The 15,835-nt window shown below is 37.2% G+C and overlaps 1 long non-coding RNA gene across 1 annotated transcript in view; it reads left to right on the top strand.

Annotated features, from left to right (window-relative positions):
- Positions 1-12,749, top strand: part of LOC309628823 — a 171,623-nt gene extending 158,874 nt beyond the window's left edge. Inside the window, exon 4 of the long non-coding RNA XR_014244730.1 lies at positions 12,546-12,749. This is a non-coding gene — a long non-coding RNA (uncharacterized lncRNA). The remainder of the gene's footprint in view (positions 1-12,545) is intronic.
- Positions 12,750-15,835: the final 3,086 nt, after the last annotated feature.

Here is a 15,835-nt window from a genome sequence, read left to right as displayed (position 1 = left end):
CAGTGTGAGGTGACACCTCATTATAGTTTTGATTCGCACTTTTCTAATAGTTAGTGATGTTGAGCTTCTTTTCATGTGCCTTTTGGCCATCTGTATATCTTCTTTGGAGAAACGTCTTTTTAGATCTCCTGCCCATTTTTGATTGGGTTGTTTGATTTTTGATATTGAACTGTATGAGCTACTTCTATATTTTAGGATATTAACCGCTTGTCAGTTGCATCATTTGCAAATATTTTCTCCCATTCTGTAGGTTGTCTTTTTTGTTTTGTTTATGGTTCCTTTTGCTGTGCAAAAGCTTTTAAGTTTAATTTGGTCCCATTTGTTTATTTTGTTTTTATTTCCATTGCTCTAGGAGACAGATCCAAAAAGATATTGCTGCAATCTATGTCAAAGAGTGTTCTGCCTATGTTCTCTGCTAGGAGTTTTATAGTATCTGGTCTTACATTTAGGTCTTTAAACCATTTTGAGTTTATTTTTGTTTATGGTGGTATAGAATGCTCTAATTTCATTCTTTTATATGTATCTGTCCAGTTTTCCCAGCACCACTTATTGAAGAGACTGTCTTTTCTCCATTTTATATCCTTGTCACCTTTGTCATAGATTAGTTGACCATAGGTGCATGGGTTTATGTCTGGGCTTTCTATCCTGTTCCATTGATCTATATGTCTGTTTTTGTGCCAGTACCATACTGTTTTGATTACTGTAGCTTTGTAGTATTGTCTGAAGTCAGGGAACCTGATTCTTCCAGCTGTTTTTCTTTCTCAAGATTGCTTTGTCTATGGGTGTTTCCATACAAATTTTAAAATTATTTGCTCTACATCTGTGAAAAATGCCATTAGTAATTTGATAGGAATTACATTGACTCTGTAGATTGCCTTGGGTAGTATAGTCATTTTGACAATATTGATTCTTCCAATCCAAGAACACCATATGTCTTTCCACCATTTGTTTGGTCAGCTTTGATTTTTTCATCAGTGTAAAGACATTGAATTTTTAGAAAAACAAACAAAACAAAACAAAAAAACCCCAAACCCAAAACCTTCCCACAGAGAAAACTCCAGACCCAGATGGCTTCACAGGCAAATTAATGCTACTCAATTTTAAGACAAGAATTTTAACACATTCAATAAAATGTGTTATTGGCATTAAGATAGGATGAATGGAGAAATGGAACAGAATAAACATTCCAGAATAAACCTGTATATATTTGAACAGTTTATTTTTGATGAAGGTGCAAGAGCAATTAATGAATGGCACCAGAACAATTGGATATCTTGATGCAAAAAATGATCCTGAATCCATACCATGCACCATATACAAAAATCAACTCAATATGGATCAAAGATTTAACTGTATAATCTAAAAGTATGAAATCTTCATAAGCTTGGATGGCAAAGGGTTTTTAGCTATGATACCAATAGCACAATCCATAAGACAAAAATTATACAAATCAGACTTCACCTAAATTAAGAACTTCTGCACTTCAAAAGACACTATTGAGAGAATGAAAAGACAAGCTACAGATAACAAGGAAATATTTGTAAAGTATATATCTTATAAGAGACTTATATCCAGAATTTATAAAGAACTCTTATAACCTATAATAAGAAAACAAACCATCTCCCCACCACCAAAAGAAGGCAAAGGTTTTTAAGAGATGCCACCAAAAAAGACAAACAAATGGCAAACAAGTACATGAAAATGTATTCAGCATCATTTGTCATTAGGGAAACGCAAGTTAAAATAAAAACGAGATGCTATTATATACCTATTAGAAAAGCCAAAATTAAAAATTCTGACATATAAGTGTTGGCAAGGATGTGGAAAAACTGGAACCCTCATACACTGTTGGTGTGATTGTAAAACTGTACATTTACTTTGGAAAAGAGTTTGGCAGTTTCTTAAAAATTTAAATGAACACCTACCATTTGATCTAGCTATTCTAATCCTAGGTGTTTATCTAAGAGAAGTGAAATCATGCAGCCCTACAAAGACATATATGCAAGTGTTCATAGCAGCATTATTTGTTATAGCCAAATTGGCAGTAGCCCAAATGTCCATCAGCAGGTGAATGGGTAAACAAAATGTAGTATTTCCATTCAATGGAATACTACTCAGCAATGAAGAGGGATGAACTATTGATGCATATTATAAAGTAGGTGAATTTCATTATAATTATGCTGAGTGAAAGAAGCCAGTCAAAACTAGAGTACATATTGTATGATTCCATTTGTGTAAAACTTTAGAAACTGCAATCTAAAGTATTAAAATAGAAAGCAGATCAGTGGTTATGAGGGATTGGATGAGAGGTGTGGAGAGGAAGGAGGGTGGGATCGAAAAAGGCTACAAGTATTCTTTTAAAGGTGATTATCTTGACTGAGGTGAGGTTTTCCCAGGTGAAAACATATATTAAAATTCATCATATTGTATAATTTAAATACGTGCAGTTAGTTTTATGTTAATTATGTTTCAATAAAGCTGCTGAAAATAAAATAAATCTAATAAAATATACTAGAAAAAGCCTTTGCTTGAAGAATAATATACCCACATACATTTGACTCTTTTTAAGGATATGCTGATACACTACTTTGAACTATTTATACATTTCCAAGATACTAGATTTAGGGCAGTGAACCTAAGCTTTTGGGATGCCTAACATCTAAAACTTTGTTGAAATATGGCTTTTGAAAATATAACCATTTGAATAATAGTTTCATTCAATGCCTCAATTAGTCTTCAGTAGCAAACCAAATGCTTGGAAAAGGCACTCTCAGAGAAGTTAGTTAAGTCTTTTCTATATACTTCCCAGCTTCTGAATTGATGTCTTTGCTGAGAAGCAGGCCTACATGGAGTGTGCTCTTCATTAGGTTAAGTGTTCACATACTTTCAACTGCAATGATTATAAGCACCACCACCACCACCACCACCACCACCACCACCAAAATACCAGAAGCCAAAAGTGATTGAGTGCTTGCTATACATGAAGCACTGTTCTAAGTATTTTACATGTATTAAGCCATTTAATACTCCCAGTAACCCTATGAGGTAGAAACTACTATCCCCATTTACAGAAGAAATTGAGACACAAAGAGGTACAAATATCAAATTATCTGACTAGAATTGGCATGAACAAATACATTTTTGTTTATTTACACTATAACTTCTCTATAACAAGTCCATAGATAGTCCATTCCATGATTGATCCTAGGGTCAACAGCGTATGGGCCATAGATGAGCTTTTTTGCACTTTTATATGTCTTTGTATCATGACCACAAGATAGATGCTGTGCCTCTAAGCATCCCTTCCTCATTTAATAATATTCAAAGCAGGAAAAAGGGGGTGGGAAGGAGCTATCTTTCTCGTAAGTTTCTTTTCATCAGATAAATATATATTTGCTAGAAGCACATTGGCAAAATCTCCTTAAAATTTATTAGCTAGAATTTTTTCACATAGCCCTTCCAAGCCATCTTCTACCATGAAAGGCAAGTTCTCTTAGAGACGAAAAAGGATGACGAGAATGACTGTAGGGTTGCCAACCAACAGTGGCTGGACCACTTTGATATATCCTGTCAGCAACCCTAGATAACATTCGCAGTCCTGACTCCCTGACATTTCAAGAGCTGTAAATTTATAGGTGAATTCCTTTGTCCCCCTTAGTTACTTTCTCATCTTGAGAAAAACTTCCCATATCGGTTGAAGTTTACCAAAGACAAATAATAAAAGCGTATTATATTTATGTTGAAAAGAGAGATAAAGAGCCAAAAGAGAGTGATTTATTAATTCAGTCTTTCATTAATTAAATCAATTAATTTATTGATTTACTCATTCCAAATATGAATGTTTGTCATTCTCCACTAGTAGAGTTTGATGCTAGTTGATGACGTCAAGATCAATGCTATACTACAGAACTGCAGTGATGGAAATGGTTTGTCTTTGCTGTCCCATATGGTAACCACTAGCCACATATGACCTACTGAGCACTTGAAATATGGCTAGTGTGATTGAGGAACCGAACTTTTAGTTTTAATTCATTTAAATTTAAATAATCACATGTGGCTAGTGTTTACTGTACTGGAAAGCTCAAGTGTAGAACAAGGAAATATTTTCTTTTCATTTCCTTATTTCTGTTTATTCTCTCATTAGAGACATTACTGCCTGATGTAATTCTCAACCTTAGTTTTGCAAGTTTCTTTAAAGCATTTAGTTATCACATCAAATTATTATTTTTTCCTTAACTTCAAACACAAATGTTTTTAAGCTGGAGTAGAGATAGAGATTAGACAATAGAGTGTCACAAAGTCAAAACACAGAACATCACAAATTGAAATTTTGTGCACTTTTGTCCTTGTCAGTGATTGTTACTTTAAATACATGAGTTATTCATCTATTGTAAGCTATCACCTTCTAAATTTATTATTCTCAGTTTAGACCAATTTACTACATGTTTTCCTTTTGTACCAGGGTGTATTTTTTTTTCTTTTTCTGTTTTTTTACTTTTTTTCCCCCTGAATTATTCTTTTTTTTAAATTGAAGTATAGTTGATTTACCATATTTTATTAGTTTTAGGTGTAAAGTGATTCAGTTATTTTTTTCAGATAAGTTCGGTTATAGGTTATTATAAGATAATTGAATATAATTCCCAGTGTTATACAATAAATTCTGTTCCTTATCTATTTTATGTATAGTAGTTAGTATCTGTTAATCCCATAGCCCTGATTTGTCCCTCCCCCCTCCCTCTCCCCTTTGGTAACCATAAGTTTGTTTTCTATGTCTGTGAGTCTCTTTCTGTTTTGTATATAGATTCATTTGTATTATTTTTAGATTCCACATATAAGTGACATCATAGAGTATTGGTCTTTCTCTGACTACTTTGCTAAGTGTAATATTCTCTAGGTTCATCCATGTTGCTGCAAGTGGAAATATTTCATTCTTTTTTGTGGCTGACTAATATTCCATTATATATATCTTATATATATATATACCACATCTTCTTAAGCTAAACGTCTGTTAATGGACACTTGGGTTGTTTCCATGTCTTAGCTATTTTAAATAGTGCTACTATGAACATTGGGGTGCATGTATCTTTTGCAATTAGAGTTTTCATTTTTTCTGGATATATACCCAGGAGTGGGGTTGCTGGATTATATGGTAACTCTATTTTTAGTTTTTAATGGAAACTCCATACTGTTTTTCATAGTGGCTTCAGCAATTTACATTCCCACCAAAAGTGTAGGAGGATTCCCTGTTCTCCACACCCTCTCCAGCATTTATTATTTGTTGACTTTTTGATGATAGCCATTCTGACTGGTGTGAGGTGATAACCTCAGTGTAGTTTTGATTTGCATTTCTCTAATAATTAGTGATGTTGAGCATCTTTTAATGTGCCTGTTGACCATCTGTATGTTATTTGGGAAAATATCTATTTAGGTCTTCAGCCCATTTTTTCATTGGGTTGTCTGTTTTTTCGATATTGTGTTGTATGAGCTGTTTGTATATTTTGGATACTAACCCTTTGTTGGTCGCATTGTTTGCAAATATTTTCTCCCATTCTGTAGGTTGTCTTTTCATTTTGTTTATGGTTTCCTTTGCTGTGCAAAAGCTTTTAAGTTTAATTAGGCCCCATTTGTTAATTTTTGCTTTTATTTCTTTTGCGTTGGGAGATGGATCTAAGAAAATATTGCTATGATTTATGTCCAAGAATGTTTTCCCTATGTTCTCTGCTGGGAGTTTTATGTTGTCATGTCTTATATTTAGGTCTTTAAACTATTTTGAGTTTATTTTTGCATACAGTGTGAGGGAGTGTTCTAATTTCATTGATTTACATGTAGCTGTCTTGCTTTCCCACCACCACTTGTTGAAGAGACTATCTTTTCTCCATTGTATATTCTTGCTTCCTTTGTTGAAGATTAATTGACCATAGGTGTGTGGAATTATTTCTGGGCTCTCTATTCTGTTCCATTGATTTATATGTATGTTTTTGTGCCAATATCATGCTGTTTTTATTACTGCAGGTTTGAAGTATAATCTGAAGTCTGGAAGGGTTATGCCTCCAGCTTTGTTCTTTTTCCTCAGGATTTCTTTGGCAATTCTGGGTCTTTTGTGGTTCCATATAAATTTTCAGATTATTTGTTCTCATTACGTGAAAAATGTCATTTGTATTTTGATAGGAATTGCATTAAATCTATAGATTGCTTTGTGTAGTATGGCCATTTTAACAGTATTAATTCTTCCAATATAAGAGCATGGGATATCTTTCCATTTGTTTGAATCATGTTCAGTTTCCTTTATCAATGTTTTATAGTTTTTAGCATATAGGTCTTTTACCTCCTTGGTTAAGTTTATTCATAGATATTTTTCTTGGGATGTGATTTTAAATGAGTTTTATTTAACTTTCTCTTTTTGACATTTCATTGAAAGTGTAAAAAATGCAACAGACTTCTGTATATTAATCTTGTATCCTGATTCCTTGCTGAATTCATTTATTAGTTCTTATAGTTTTTGTGTGGAGGCTTTAGGGTTCTATATACAGAGTATCATGTCATCTGCAAATAGTGACAGTTTTACCTCTTCCTTTCCAACTTGGATACCTTTAATTTCTTTTTCTTTTCTGACTACTGTGGCTAGGACTGCCAATACTATGTTGAATAGAAGTGGTGAGAGTGAGAATCCTTGTCTTGTTCCTGAATTTAGAGAAGGCTTTCAGGTTTTCACTGTTGAGTATTATGTTGGCTGTGGGTTTGTCATAAATGACTTTTATTATCTTGAGATATAGTCCCTCTATACCCACTTTGGTGAGAGTTTTTATCATGAATAGATGTTGAATTTTGTCGAATGCTTTTTCTGTATCTCTTGAGTTGATAATGTGGTTTTTGTCTTTTCTTTTGTTAATGTAGTGTATCACACTGATTGAGTTGTGTATGTTGAATTATCCTTGCAACCCAGGAATAAATCCAACTTGATTATGGTATTTGATCCTTTTTATGTATTGTTGGATTTGGTTTGCTAATTTTTGTTGAGGATTGTTACATCTATATTCATCAAAGATATTGGCCTGTAATTTTTTTTTTGTAGTGCCTTTGTTTGGCTTTGGTGTCAGGATGATAGCAGCTTCATAGAATGAATTTGGGAATGTTCCCTCCTCTTCAATTTTTTGGAATATTTTGAGCAGGATAGATCTAAGTTCTTTGCATGTTTGGTAGAATTCCCCAGTGAAGTCATCTGGTCCTGGACTTTTGTTTGCAGGGAGTTTTGTTTGTTTTTGTTTGCTTTTTATTACAGACTATTTCACTTAGTGATTGGTCTGTTCAAATTATCTGTTTCTTCTTGACTCAGTTTTGGCAGGCTGTATGGTTCTAGAAATTTGTCCATTTCTTCTAGGTTGTCCAATTTATTGGCATATAACTATTCTTAGTATTCCCTTATGATTTTTTTTTGTATTTCTGTGATATTAGTTATTTCTCCTCTTTCATTTCTTATTTTGTTTATTTGAGTCCTCTCTTTTCTTTTTGGTGAGCCTGACTAGAGGTTTGTTGATTTTTTATCTTTTCAAAAAAACCAGCTCTTGGTTTTATTGATCTTTCCTATTGTTTTTTAATCTCTATTTTATTTATTTCCTCTCTGGTAGTTATTATTCCCTTCCTTTTGCTGACTTTGTGTTTTGTTCATTCTTCCTTTTTGTAATTCTTTTAGGTAGTAGGTTAGGTTGTTTATTTGAGATTTTTCTTCTTTCTTGAGGAAGGTCTGAATTTCCCTCTTAGAACCACTTCTGCTGCATCTCATAGATTTTTTAAGGTTTTGTTTTCATTTTCATTTGTCTCAAGGAACTTTCTGATTTCTGTTTTTTCTTTTAATTTAAAAAATTTTTACTATTATATTTATTTATTTATTTTTTGGCTGAGTTGTGTCTTCATTGCTGTGCCCGAGCTTTCTCTAGTTGCAGTGAGCGGGGCCTGCTCTTCATTGTGGTGCGCAGGCTTCTCATTGCAGTGGCTTCTCTTGTTGTGGAGCACGGGCTCTAGGTGTGTGGGCTTCAGTAGTTGCAGCACGTGGGTTCAGCAGTTGTGGCACACTGTCCCCAGAGTGTGCAGGCTTTAGTAGTTGTGGCTCGTGGGCTCTAGAGCTCAGGCTCAGTAGTTGTGGTGCACAGGCTTAGTTGCTCTGTGGCATGTGGGACCTTCCCAGATCAGGGATCAAACCCTTGTCCCTGGCATTGGCAGGTGGATTCTTAACCACTGTGCCACCAGGGAAATCCCTGATTTCTGTTTTTATTTCATTGTTGACCCATTGGTTTTTTAGTAGCATGTTGTTTAGTCTCCATGTGTTTGTTCTTTTCTCGTTTTTCTTTCTGTGTTTGATTTCCAGTTTCATATTGTTGTTGTCAGAAAAGATACTTAAAATAATTTCTGTTCTCTTAAATTTGTTGATGGTTGTTTTGTGACCTAGTATGTGGTCTGTCCTAGAGAACCTTCCATGTGTGCTTTAATAGAATGTGTATTCTAGTTTTTTTGAATGTAGTTTCCTGGCAATATCAATTAAGTCCAACTGGTCTGCTGTGTCATTTAGGAACTCTGTTGCCTTATTGATTTTCTGTCTGGAAAAATCTGTCCATTGACGTCAGTGGGTATTAAAGTCTCCTACTATTACTGTATTATTGTCATTTTCTCCCTTTAAGTCTGTTAGTATTTGCTTTATATATTTAGGTGCTCCTATATTGGGTGCATATATGTTAATGAGTGCAATATCCTCTTCTTGTATTGATCCCTTTATCATTATATAATGACCTTCTTAGTTTTTATTTATGGGCTTTGCTTTAAAGTCTATTTTGTCTGATACGAGTATTGCTACCCCAGCTTTCTTGTTATTTCCATTTGTATGAAATCTTTCTTTCCATCCCCTCATTTTCTGTTTGTGTGTGTCTTTTGCCCTGAAGTGAGTCTCTTGTAGGCAGCATCTTGTAAGTTCTTGATTATTTTATCCAAACTCCCACTCTATGTGTTTTGATCAGAGCATTTTTTCCACTGACACTTAATTATTGATAGGTATGTACTTATTGCCATTTTAATCTTTGTTTTCCAGTTGTTTTTGTCATTCTTCTTTGTTCATTTCTTCTTCTTTTTGTTTTTCCTGTTGTTGTTTGATGATTTTCTTTTGTAGTATATTTGTAGTATATTCCTTTCTTTTTGTTTTTTTGTGAACCTGTTGTATATTTTTGATTTGTGGTTACCACGGAGTTCAAGTGTGTTGATCCTTAACTGCATCTACTTGCTTTAAACTGGTAGTCATTCAAGTTCAAACACATTATAAAAGATCTAAATTTTTATACTCCACTCCCCCATATTTTGTGATTTTGATGTCCTATTTTACATCCTCATACTTATCCTTTTACTGTTAATTATAGTTATAATCACTTTTATAATTTTTGATTGTTTTTAAATCTATGTACACACTTATTTAAGTGATCTTCAATCCTTTTATGTATTTGCCTTTCCTATTGTGATTTTCCCTTTCCTATAGACTCTTTCTTCTCTTCTATTTAGAGAAGACCCTTCAGTAATTCTTTTAGGTTAGGTTTACTGTTGCTGAATTCTTTAGTTTTTGCTTGTCTGAGAAATTCTTTATCTCTCCTTCTATTCTAAATGATAATCTTGCTGGGTAGAATATCCTAGGTTGTAGGTTTTTCCCTTTTAGCACTTTGAATATATCATGCCATTCCCTTCTGGCTTGCAAAGTTTCTGCAGAGAAACCAGCTTATAGCTTTATGAGGGTTCCCTTGTAACTGACTCTTTGTGTTTCTCTTGCTGCCTTCAGAATCCTCTCTTTAACTTTTGCCATTTTTATTATATGTTTTAGTGTGGGTCTGTTTGGGATCATTCTGTTTGGGACCCACTGTGCTTCATGTACCTGGATATCTGTTTCCTTCTTTAAGTTTGGGAAGTTTTTAGCCATAATTTCTTCAAATACATTTTTGATCTCCTTCTCTCTCTCTTCTTCTGGAACCCGTATTATGCATAGGTTGGCACATTTTATATTATCCCATATGTCTTATATGTTGCTCACTTTTTTCATTTGTCTTTCTATTTGCTGTTCTAATTGTGTGATTTCCATTATTCTCTCTTCTAGATCACTTATTCATTCTTCCATGTCATTTAGTCTGCTATTCATTGCTTCTAGATTGGTTTTTATCTCAGCAATTGAATTGTCTATTTTGATTGGTTTATTTTTATAGTTTATAGTTCCTTGTTACTGTGATCTGAATTTCTATCAATAATCTTTATTAATTTAGTTAGCATTTTCATTACCTCCTTTTTGAACTTGGGATCTAGTAGGCTGGTGAGCTCTCTTTCATTTTCTGTTCTTTCAGGGATTTCTCTTGTTCTTTTAATTGGGAGTGATTCCTCTGTCTTTTCATTTTACTTAACTTTCTCTGTCTCTCTGAATTTAGGAGAAACAGTTATGTACTGTGGTCTTGAAGTGGTATCTTTGTGTGGGAGCATCCCTGTGTAGACTGTGTGTGTCCAATGTCTTTGGTGTGAGGGCTGGTTTTGGTATGGTCACCAGTCACATCTTTCCTCAGGGTGTGCTTGTCAGTGTCCCCCTGATAAGGGGTATGGTTGGTGTTGTAGTATCTGGAACCTGTGCTGGATGTGAGGTAGGGCTTCATGGCTGTCACCATACTGTCAGGGGTGGGGTCTGCTCCCCAGTTGTTGGAGGAGAAGCCCTGAGGGTTGGGCTTGATCAGGCTCTGTTGCCCTTGGGTGTGTGTCTTGCCTTGAAGGAGGTGATTGCTGAAACAAGTGAGGCCCTTGAAGTCACTGCAAACTATGTGCCACCTGTGCAGGTGTTCATGGTTCTGCTCATAAGCAGCCCACGTTCACTTCCCTTTCTCTGTTGTGTTCGTCCAAGATCTAGTTCAAGGCTGTAGTGGGGAGTAGGCTCGGGCTGGGGGTCAGGGCATTGTGGCTGCAGGAAATGAGGTAGCTGCTCTCTTTCCTGAGATCTGGGCTGCCTCTGTGGCAGATTTATCCCAGGACCTGTCTGCCCCAGAACTAGCCCGAAGCTGCAGTGTAGAGTCGGTGGAGCTGGGGTGCTCTCACTGGGAGACGAACTGCTGCATACATGCTGACAATGGCTGTCACTCCTCCACCTAGACCACACTCCAGGCCCTCTGGGCTCTCTGTGTAGCTAGATGAGTCCTCTCCCAGGGTCTGTCTGCTCAGTAATCAGTGCTTAGCCACCGTATGCTCCTGTGACACTGCCACTATATGCACTGACAGTGTACTCACTGACACTGGCCTCTATGGCTCTGCCCAGATCACACCCCAGGGGCCCCTGTCTGTCTCTGCACAGTTACACTGAGTCTCTGCCCAGATCTCATGCCAGGCTGTGACGTGCAGTGATCGGGGCCAGTATGTTTGTCCCTTTGGATTGGGAAGTGTGGCAAGACCTCTGTCCTGATTGTCAGCAAAACAGTACACACACACTCCTCGAGAGTAGAGTCTAGGTTTCTCCAGTCCTTTTATCTGTCTCAGTGGATTTCCCACCAGGTAAGCGGGCCTGTTTCCTCCCTGCAGGACCCCAGGACTGGGATACCCAGATTCAGCCTCGGCCTACTTGCTCCCTAGGGAGAGGGTCCACCCTTGTGGCCCTTCCCAGGGATGCAGATCCCAACCCAATGCCTTTTTTTTCTGTCCTACCTGGTTACGTGAAGATCCTTCTTGCGGCTTTGGTTGTATAGGAGTTTTTCTGCCATTTTCCAGTTAGTTTTCCATGAGAAATGATCCACATGTCGACGTATTTTTGATGTGTTGTGAGGGGAGTTGAGCTCCACGTCCTCACACTCCACCTCCTTGGTCCCCCTCTTCAGGGTGTATTTTTCTAATTGGATTTAGAATGTGTCCTTCCCTTTGGAATACTGTTCTATACTTTATTTCAGTGGTAGCTATGGCCAAAAGGACCCACAAATGCGTATCCTGGGGGGAGATATGGCCTCAGATTGTCTTCAAAGGGGTCCTTTTTTTCCATTTCCTTATTTCTGTTCATCCTCTCATAGAGACATTATTCCACAAGGTAATTCTCAACCTCAATTTTGTAATGTCTTTAAAGAATTTAATTAACTCTGCTTGTAACCTGGTTGTCACACCTAAAAACAATGTAACGAAGTTGGGAAGTGTCCAGAGAAGTAGCACTTCCATTAAACAATAAATTAAAAAGATCCAGACTCTGTTGTTTAGGAGGCCATGATCATGGCTGTCTCATCCCAGGCTTTAGTACACATCAGGCCTCCCATATACCACATGCAATGAAGTATAAAAGTCAGTCTACTGGCAAAATCTCCTATCTAGGTTATGTTCCCAGGACCACCATGCTACTTGCCCTACCTTCTGCTGCCTCCTTACGTTTCCCATGCTCTTGAACTCCCTGATGCTCTACTTTAGGGACCCTCCTCTGGCACATCCTCCTATTCAGAGTCCCTTCTCTGGTTTACTAATTTGTATTCCCCACTCAGCAATTGACTCCCTCAATTTTTATATCATTTAAATCCTAGGTGGGAGATATTTCCTTCACCTGCACAAGCTCAGTTCAGTACTCAGCACTTCCACAAAGAAAGCAGAATTCAGACAAAATAAGGAAGGCAAACTTCAGAGCTCAGAGATGTACAACTTAGGTCTTAAAGAAGCCTGTTTCCAGCTTAATAAAAAGAAAGAATTCTTTACAGATTTTTATAAATACAACTTGCTAATTCCTTCAAAGCTATGAAGCCAAAAATCTAGTCAAGATTTAGACAGACTGAGGAATGATCTGCAAACATCACTTAGGCATTTAAAGGGCCGTACTTCCCTGTGCCAAAAAAGCATTGTGGAAAAGAACTTCGTGCTCTGGTCAGATGTACCCCCACTGGAGCAGGATACTCCTCCAATTGGATCATGAATCTCATTCAGTACGGTAATTACAGAAACAATGTTTGGGCTGAAAACATGGAACACTGGGTTTCCAGTTTCAAATATGAGTCATAATAAAAATTATTTTTATTAGCATCCCCTAGAAACCCACAGCATATCTTTGCATTTTATTAGTTGTAGATCTATAAGCCTTTAAAAATCTCTTAGCATAGGGCATTACGTATGAGGGACTCAAAAGTGTGAGCAGATGGGTAAAATGACTGCACAGAGTTTACGTGCAAGGTTTGAAAGACGAATGAGTTTTAGTGGAAGTCTCATTTCAAATAATGGAATTAATGTTCAACACTTAAAAAGCCAAACATAAAATGATGGAAAACTACAAGTAGTGTTCTGGGCATCCTCCTGCCTTTTGCCCACTTTCCCAAGGAGAAAATATAGATAAAGAAAGTATGCTCTACAATCATTGTACCAGAAATCCATCAGGGTTTACTGTTTTGTAGAAAAGGAAAGCAGAGAGCACATTCCCAGATTCCCACTTCACCTATTTTGACACATATTTTTGACATAACTCCAGTGTGGGGAGTTTGTTTATTACTTCACCTTGTTCCAGAAAAAAAATGAAAGCAACTTACAAAACCACATAACGACTCTAAGTAAAATAAGCAAGAAAAAAGAGTGGGAATTAAAAAAAGCCAGGGATGATGTCAAAATATGTGCACTGCAAAGACCTATATGTACTTAATATGGGTGGGGGACACATTTGGCTCTGGTTTTCTAACGGTCTATGCAAAAAGAGAACAATGTCACAAAATAAATGCAGCTGATCAGAAAAAAAAATTACATTTTTTTGGACATAAAGAACAGAGGTTTTCCCCCAGAGCTTTTCTAAAGAGGGTACTATATGATTTAATAAACAATGTCGGCAGCACTCTTACTATGCACGATAGTTTCGTGGCTGATTCTTACTGTGAACTTGAATGTAGTTAATGGCACTATACCAAAGATTACCTAACAAAATATTATGGAGTGGGTCAATGCTAAAGTCAAGAATTGTGAAGGGTTGGGATTTTACCATATGTGCAAGCCAACCCACACACTTCACGGATGCTGGCAGGAGACACAAGGTGCTGGGTCAAAGACAAAGGACAGTTATTCACTCCCAGAAACAGTCATAGCTTGAATATCAGCATCTGTGCTCATTCGAGGAGCCCCAGTTTCCACAGGACCACACCAAGAGGTATAGGTGATACCTACAAACATGCCACAGGTTGTATTGCAAGAAAGGAAACCTAAGCTTAGGGAACTTGAATCTTTGATAATAGACAATGAGCATGTGTTCCCTTTGCCCAGAGGGAGACATTACCTTTATTATATGAGTCAGTAAACAAACCTCTCTCTTCCAAGGCTGTTTGCTGTAGCAACATCATTGAAAAGGTAGTCTGGAGCACAGGGAATCAGTGCCTCTTCTCATAGGACATCCAGAAATGTGAGAGACTCTTGGAGAATTACCTCCCTTCCCTAACAATAGTACATTCCAAGTCATAGTCTAGCTTTCTCTGGCTTGATACCTTTCGACAATATGGAGGAATTGACGGATGCTGCTTCATTTGACCCTTATTCATCTTAACATATGGGATTCCTATCAGATTCTAGTCACTGGGTACAGTGATAGACAAAAACAGGCATGGTCCCCTGGCTTCACAGAACAGAGGGAAAATACAAATATAGTTTATGTGATTTTCCAGAAGTTCTTCCTAAATGTTCTTTCAACAAAAATTTTTGGTAATAAACTTTATTTTTTTAGAGCATTATTAGGTTCACAGCAAAATTGTGCAGAAGGTACTTAGATTTCCCAAATACCTACCCCTGGCTCCCGGACATGGAGAGATATACCACATACCCCTGGCCCTCCCATTACCAACATCCCCCAGAGGTTTTACCTCCCACCAGAGGTTTTACCATGTGTTATAACTGATGAACCTCCAATGACACACTGTCCTCATCCAGAGTTCATATCTTACATTAGGGTTCATTCTTGGTGTTATACACTCTTATGGGCTTTGAATAAATGTGTAAAACAACGTTTTTCAATCTGAGATTCTACATCTCACAAACAGAGCTTCACATTTCTGTATTTCCAGGTAAATACAGACACAGGTGCCTGCAGAGGCATTTGAATCAGGACTTAGGTTTGGCATTCTCTTGTGACACCTGGGAGACGTACGGGGTGTGTGTGTGTGTGTTTGTGTGTGTGTGTGTGTGTGTGTGTGCAAATTCTTCGACAATCGTCATCTCCAATCTACCCACAGGCAGAAGGTAATACTTCCTTAAAAAATGGCCTTAAATCCTCCAGTGGTTACATGACCACAGCCCTGATGTTTTCCTCTATGAGCAAGGCCCGTAACAGTTCTTCTGGACTATTTGTCTACCTCCTGTTGGGGTTGAGACTCTGACATGACAGAAAACTTTTTGTTTGTTGAGAAGGTAAAATGCCTTCTCTGACGTGGTCCGTTTCTTTAGGACGTGCCTCCTTCCGGATCTGAGGAGACCTCTATACTTTCAGGGTCTTCAATGAATGTTCATTGTCCCACTAGCTATAGTAATGCAACCAACTTTTTCTGACAAAATACTAATCAGAGACTGACCTTTGTTTAATTAGCCCCCAGTCAGTTCCAATCTGCAAATAACAATTGCTAACGTAGACCTGATTTAGCCCGCAGGCCAAGCAGACACTGATTCCTGAATTCCATTACCTAACCTTCCGGCCGGCTTCTCACACTGTTTTGAAGAACCAGCCTTCCCCCCTCTCCACCAATATTTCTACTCTTTTTTACCCCCCCTCAAAAAAAAAAAACCCTGTCATTTCCTGCTAGCATAGTGGCCTCACTGGCTTAACTTGATGGCAATGGATATAGAAGTAGAATCAGCAGTGCCA

The sequence above is a fragment of the Balaenoptera borealis genome, assembly GCF_965194805.1.
Source record: "Balaenoptera borealis genome assembly, chromosome: 5".
In the NCBI taxonomy this organism is placed as follows: domain Eukaryota; kingdom Metazoa; phylum Chordata; class Mammalia; order Artiodactyla; family Balaenopteridae; genus Balaenoptera; species Balaenoptera borealis.
Note: the sequence above shows the minus strand (reverse complement) of the source record. Positions and strands in the feature narration are given on the sequence as shown.